The following is a 7,160-nucleotide window of genomic DNA, read 5'->3' as shown; positions in this document are numbered from 1 at the left end:
GACATGAGACTGGGAATGGACGAAGTAGCTGTTCAGGCACATTTGGGGGCCAAATAAGTACAGAGTGCAGTACAGAGCTGCATTAGCCTGCATGTGTTCACACAATGCGCACAAGCTGATGCAATTTAACCTGGGGTAAACTAGCTAAACTGACTGCATCTTGGGATTAAAAGAATGGGAAAGATCCAAATTCTTCTCCAGGATTCAGATATTTCAGTGTGTTAGGGGAGTAGGGAATACCCATCCCAGAAACCTACCGTAAGTGGGCTCTAGGATTGTTTCCCCACACACATCAAGTTTTCAGTCATTTCCATGGAATATTATTATCTAACCTGTTGAAGGATTTACCATCCTTGATTACCCTTTATACCATTGTCCTGCAGGTTACACAATCACCATCCTTCTCAAGTGATATCTTATACATTCAAGCCCAAATTTGCGTAAGTTACTCTTAGTATGCTTATCTTCTGTCTTGTTGTACCTGGAAACATTTTGTTTGCCATTTCACAGCCCCAGTCTGTAACTTGTTGCATCCCTTGTTGAAATATCTAATTTGGGATATTTGTATAACATCTTTTCATCTGGTGTGTTTGGTCCTAATAAAACGTTACTCAGACAGACCTCTTTTTCAGGATCATTTCTTAGGAGAGTTCCACATCAAAGTCCCATTCTAAAAAGTCATCACTTTCTAACTTACCATTTATTGTCTTTATTGTTGAGTTAGTTAATGATTCACAATCATATATGTAGAAATTAATGATGGAGATGGTAGCCCCCCCCCCAAAAAAAGTATAGTAATATAGTAGTATAGTATATAGCTGGGGTATCCACTCTATTTGGCCATTATTAATGTTGTTGTTGTTGTTATAATAATAATAATTATTATTATTATTATTGACACAACGACATAGTCTGACACAGCAAACTAGATAGATATGCTGGATTTTGTATCACAAGTCAGACACTTCCCAAGCGTTTAGGACTGTGTGATGTATTTTCGGATTATACGCGCAGATCCCAGTAGGGTGGCCTTTTGCAGTTGGCAGATCATAATTTTGTCAATCTCTATTGTTTCCAAATGCCGGCCGAGATCTTTTGGCACGGCACCCAATGTGCCGATCACCACCGGGACCACCTGTACTGGTTTCTGCTAGAGTCTTTGAAGTTTGATCTTGAGGTCCTGATAGCAGCTGAGTTTTTCCTGTTGTTTTTCATCAATTCAACTGTCACCTGGTATGGCGACATCAATAATCATCAAGTTTGCAGACGACACCAAACTGGGAGGGATAGCCAACACTCCAGAAGACAGAAGCAGAATTCAAAACGATATTGACAGACTAGAGAGATGGGCCGAAACTAACAAAATGAAGTACAACAGGGACAAATGCAAGATACTTCATTTCGGCAGAAAAAATGGAAATCAAAGATACAGAATGGGGGACGCCTGGCTTGACAGCAGTGTGTGCGAAAAAGACCTTGGAGTCCTCGTGGACAACAAGTTAAACATGAGCCAACAATGTGATGCAGCAGCTAAAAAAGCCAACGAGATTCTGGCCTGCATAAATAGGGGTATAGCGTCTAGATCCAGGGAAGTCATGCTCCCCCTCTATTCTGCCTTGGTCAGACCACACCTGGAATACTGCGTCCAATTCTGGGCACCACAGTTGAAGGGTGATGTTGACAAGCTGGAAAGCGTCCAGAGGAGGGCGACTAAAATGATTAAGGGTCTGGAGAACAAGCCCTATGAGGAGCGGCTTAAACAGCTTGGCATGTTTAGCCTGCAGAAGAGAAGGCTGAGAGGAGACATGATAGCCATGTACAAATACGTGAAGGGAAGTCATAGGGAGGAGGGAGCAAGCTTGTTTTCTGCTGCCCTGCAAACTAGGACACGGAACAATGGCTTCAAACTACAGGAAAGGAGATTCCACCTGAACATCAGGAAGAACTTCCTCACTGTGAGAGCTGTTCGACAGTGGAACTCTCTCCCCCGGGCCGTGGTGGAGGCTCCTTCCTTGGAGGCTTTTAAGCAGAGGCTGGATGGTCATCTGTCGGGGGTGCTTTGAATGCGATTTCCTGCTTCTTGGCAGGGGGTTGGACTGGATGGCCCATGAGGTCTCTTCCAACTCTACTATTCTATGATTCTAGGATTCTAATCCAAATTATTATTATTATTATTATTATTATTATTATTAGATACACAACAAGATTGGTACACAGCAAACAAGATCACTATGCTGGCTGTTGTATTGGATCACACATTGGACACTTCCCAAGTGTCTAGGACTATGTGATGTATCGGCAAATACTGTGTGCAGATCTGAGTAGGGTGGCCTTTTGCCGCTGACAGATGGTAATTTTGTCAGCACCAATTTTTTTCAAGTGCTGGCCAAGGTCTTTAGGCATTGGACTCAGTGTGCCAATCACCATTGGGACCACCTTTACTGACTTGTGTCAGAGTCTTTGCAGTTCAATCTTTAAATCCTTGTATGGCGTCAGCTTTTCCAGTTGCTTCTCATCGATTCTGCTGTCACCTAGGATTGCAACATCAATGATCAATACATTGTTTTTAACACGATTGTGAAGTCAGGAGTATTGTGCTCCAAAACTCTGTCCGTCTGAATTTAGAAGTCCCAGAGTAGTTTGACATGTTCATTTTCTGTGAACGTTTTCAGGCTTTTGATCCCACCAGTTCTTTGTCGCAGACAGATGGTATTTGTGTCACAAGTTCCAATTATTATTATTATTATACAAAAGATCCACCACTACCAAATTAGGGGAGTGTCACACATCTTTCACTGATTATGAATATAATGAGTTAATTGATTCTGGGCAATTTAAAAGGGAATCTTAGAAGTATATTGTGGCTGAGACTGATAAAAGAGATTTATAGGGTACCAACTTTTCTGCCCCTGCCTTAAGTGAATTCCTATCCACTTCTGTTTTCTGCCACCTTCCTCCAATAATTCTGTTGGATTTTATCCTGAGAAAACACCTGGATTCATTTCCCTCCCGGGCTCCCTTTCCACACCTGTTCTCCACTACAATAGTGTGATTAGATAAGACAGCTTAATATCCTGTTGACAACTTACATCTTCATAAGGGCACTTCTGTCTTCAGGAATTAGAATAGGGCAATTCTGTAATATCTGCATTTAGTAAAGGGCTGCTGTTATGTTACTGCAGTGGAGAGCCAGCAAAGTGTCTGATGCACATTGGGACTGAATCACTACAGGATTGATGTGTATCAGTCCCATTGGGCATCTGGACACTGGCTAGAGAGGGAAGGTGCACTGGGATAGTCTGTTATACATCTTTACAATTCACTAGCAGGGTTTCTTGTACTTCTGCTATGTAGCTAGGTATATATAAAGTTACTCTATGCTCACAATGATTAAGGAGTCTAGCCTATATTTTAACATTAGGACTTGGTACATTTTTAGCTAAAAATGTTTAACTGTTGTAAGCTGTTTCATAATCAGACTATGTCCAACTACCAGAATGGCACAGTGGGCCTTTGTTATCCGCTAGTGTTTGGTCCCAGGACCTCCTACGGATATCAAAATTCATGGATGCTCAAGTCCCATTATATACAATAGCATAGTAAAATGGTGTGTCTTATACAAAATGTCAACATCAACGTTTGCCTTTCGTATTGATGGAGAGAAGTTTTCTTCAAGTTTTAGATGGTTGAATGTGTAGATGCAGAATATGTGGATACAAAGAGTCAATTGTATATTTCAAAGGTTGGCAACCCTTAGCAACACAAACAAATCTGTGAGTCCCTGGGCCCCTTTCTTTTATACTGTCAGGTTCTGATATGGGGCAACAGATATATAAGCCAGAAAACAGAATCCGGTGCTAGACCAGGCAAACAGAGTTACAAAAAGCTGGGGGCTACAGTCACAGTCAGGCTAAGATCAAATGCTGAATTGGATAAACAAGATGAGAGAGAATTCAAAGACATACCCACATTTGTCTGAGATATCAGTATGCAAAGTGAGCTGGTAGCACCTTAGAGACTAACAGAGATAACAAAGTTGGTAGTATAAGCTTTGTAGACTACGTCTACTTCTTCAAATATATGAAGTGTTTAGGAACAGATTTTATAGGTGGACTATGTGTGGGTTTGAAGATGAGAGAGAGCAAGGCTAAGGAGAGCCATCATCCTGTGTTGATTAAATGTATAGTACAGACTGGTGACAAACCTAGAAGTGGAGCTGGTACTTCTCCTTTGGATTTCTAGGTCAGATTACTGCCTTCAGACTGGGAAGTTTGCTGACAACACTCAGAATAGTGACACAACTCTGGAGAAGTGGTTTATGGCATCAAAGGGAGGTAAGGCATCAAAGACTATCCATTGGTGATCTTTACAAGATACCTTCACCACTTTGAGAACCTTCAAACTGGAAGGCATATCAGGTGAAGGAGCCAATATAAGCAACGGGCAGGAGACTGGCTGAGATTAACAGATGATGAGTGAGAGAGCTAGGAAAGGTTGTCCAAGGAAAATATAAAACTTTTCTCCAATGTCCCCAAAACATTTGGAGACATGTGGGGAGGGAGAATGGAAGAGTACAATCAAGGAAGAAAAGTGGTTTTAAAGAGGAATAAACAGGAAGAGAAATGAGAAATTGTAACATCTGGCTTGTTGGATAAAGAACAGCGTCTTTTATGAAATGGAAAAACAGTCTTGGGGATTATAAAAGGTTCTCTTGGACAGAGCAAAACAGGTTTTTTTCAGAGTCTTTAGTTATTAGCAGCTTGGGCATTCTCATGGGATTTTGAGTGTTCTTGCTATATATTCAAATTAAATCAACAAGTATTGTTAGCAGCCTTGAGTTGTAAAGCCTGGTTCATTGCTTGGATTCAGATCCATCTCTCACTGTAACCTTTTGTCATTGCTAGGAGCTTCTCTGTGGAATAAAAATAAAGCTATCACTTGCATCAGAAAAAAATAATAATTTCCTGAGCATCCTGAGCAGCATCAAGACTGTGGGTCCTTTGGGACTCAACAGATTGCCAAGGAGGTATGTGTTTCTTTGTTTGTGTTGCTGGATATCTGAGTTGCTGTTGGGCACACATGCCAGCGAATGCCATCAAGTATCTTGGATGTCTGTAGCATCTTTCTGTGCTGCACGCCATTTGCAGTAGTGTAATTGTAGAAAAAATGGGCAGTGCTTGAAAGAGGTGAGCAGAGGTGTCTTGCTATGTGACAGATATTTGTGCGACATGTAACTTGCGCAGTGGCGGCACAGAAACTGCAAAGCAAAAACCTTGTCATGCAAGTGGTCGGAAGAAATCTAAGATATGATGAGAGAGAACTCTTGTCACAGGAATTGGCCCCAAGTGACAACAGGGAACTGAAGATCATTCTCCATCTCTCTCAGGAAGGGAAATCTGAACCAAAATTACATACTCGGAAATGGAGAGAAATTTGTTTTTAAAAAACCCTTTGTTCAGGAAAGAAAGAGAAGGCGGGAGAAGGGAGAGAGAGAGAGAGATTAAAATGTCTTGGGTCCCTTCAATCATGGTCTTTAATAATGTAAACTGTGTTAATAAATTCATTTCTTCAAATCTTCTGGAGCTGAAAGGGAAATTGAGAGATCCAGGGATCTTGGGGGTGTTAAAGTTAATTTGCAACTCTTCTGGATTTTAAAAGAAGCTGGCAAGCTGAACTGAACAAAGTCTATGTCAGGAAGGCCTAAGCAAGAGTGACAGGCCTGGGAATAAAGTGTGATGTCTTTTTCGCCCTCACATATTAAGCATTCAGATCACACTGCTAAAATCATTTTCTGCCCTAGACCTTTTAAATGACTGCCTGGATTTTCACATGCTTTTTAAAAAATAAAGGTATTGAAGATAAGATTCATGTCTGGGTTCCTTACGTTTCCCGCATCTCCATCTTCTTTCACTGAACAATAAAATAGCCTCATTTCCATTAAAATATTGTAAGAATTTTGTACTTGCTTCATTTGTTTCATGTATACAGAATGAGAGTTGAATCATCCCTCATTAGGTCAACATGCAAAAAACTTGGGAATCTGAAATACTCCTGTCCTAGGCTCAAAGGGTTGAGGAACATGTTTGTTTGGGGTTTTGGGAGGTGGGGGTGGCTTAGGGATTTGAGGAGCTTTATTCCAAAAAGGTATTTTTCCCAGACCCGCGTATGTGATGTTTATCATTTGAAGCTGTGGCTATTTCCCATTATTAGGAAAGAATTCTCTGTAAAGAAATTGCTTCCATTCAGAGTTCATCGTACTGGACTGGATGGATCAATGCTTTATTTAATCAAAATGCAGCTTCCTGTGTTCCTATGCTCAAAGGGATGGGGAGAGGTTTGAAAACTAGACCATGGATACTACCTGTTTCCCCTAAAATAAGACATCCCCAGAAAATAAGACCTAGTAGAGGTTTGGCTGAATTGCTAAATATAAGGCCTCCCCCGAAAGTAGGACCTAGCAAAGCTTTTATTTGGAAGCATGCCCGCTGAACAGAACACCAGAGCATGCAGGATCGGTAAATGTATGCACCATAGTGTGTTGTACATGGAAATATTGGTAGTAACAAGAAATTCTTGATAGGATTCACAGTTTGTCAGGTTATGCTGGTTTGTGATAACAACTACTGTACAGTATGTAATAAATGTTCATTTTTTTGTTCAACAATAAATGTAAATTCTTCTTCATGGAAAAATAAGACATCCCCTAAAATAAGACCTAGCGCATCTTTGGGAGCAAAAATTAATATAAGACACTGTCTTATTTTTGCGGAAACACAGTAGCAAAGCAGGCACTTAGGACTTTATTACACAAAGTAGGCAAACTGGCATTACCTTTGTGATAATAATAATAACACTATTTATATTCCGCCCTTCTCCCCAAGGGGACATAGAGTGGAATACAGCATATAAAGCAGACACAGACAAACATTCAATGCCTTGTTACAATCACATACAATGAGACACACAGACCAAGCTAAAGGCTTCGCCTTTCATTTCCAACTCTGGAAGTAGTGCTTATCTCTGGCTCTGGGGAGGTGCTCTTTTCCATTTTCAAGCCAAAGAAGTTGCATTGTCACCTCCTGGTCATGTGACCAGCATGATTGCTTGGAGCGTCTTTTTGCCTTTTCCCACCGAAGCAGTACCTATTTATCTACTCACAT

The sequence above is a fragment of the Anolis carolinensis genome, chromosome 1 (assembly GCF_035594765.1).
Source record: "Anolis carolinensis isolate JA03-04 chromosome 1, rAnoCar3.1.pri, whole genome shotgun sequence".
Taxonomy (NCBI): Eukaryota; Metazoa; Chordata; class Lepidosauria; order Squamata; family Dactyloidae; genus Anolis; species Anolis carolinensis.
This window is presented reverse-complemented; position numbering follows the sequence as displayed.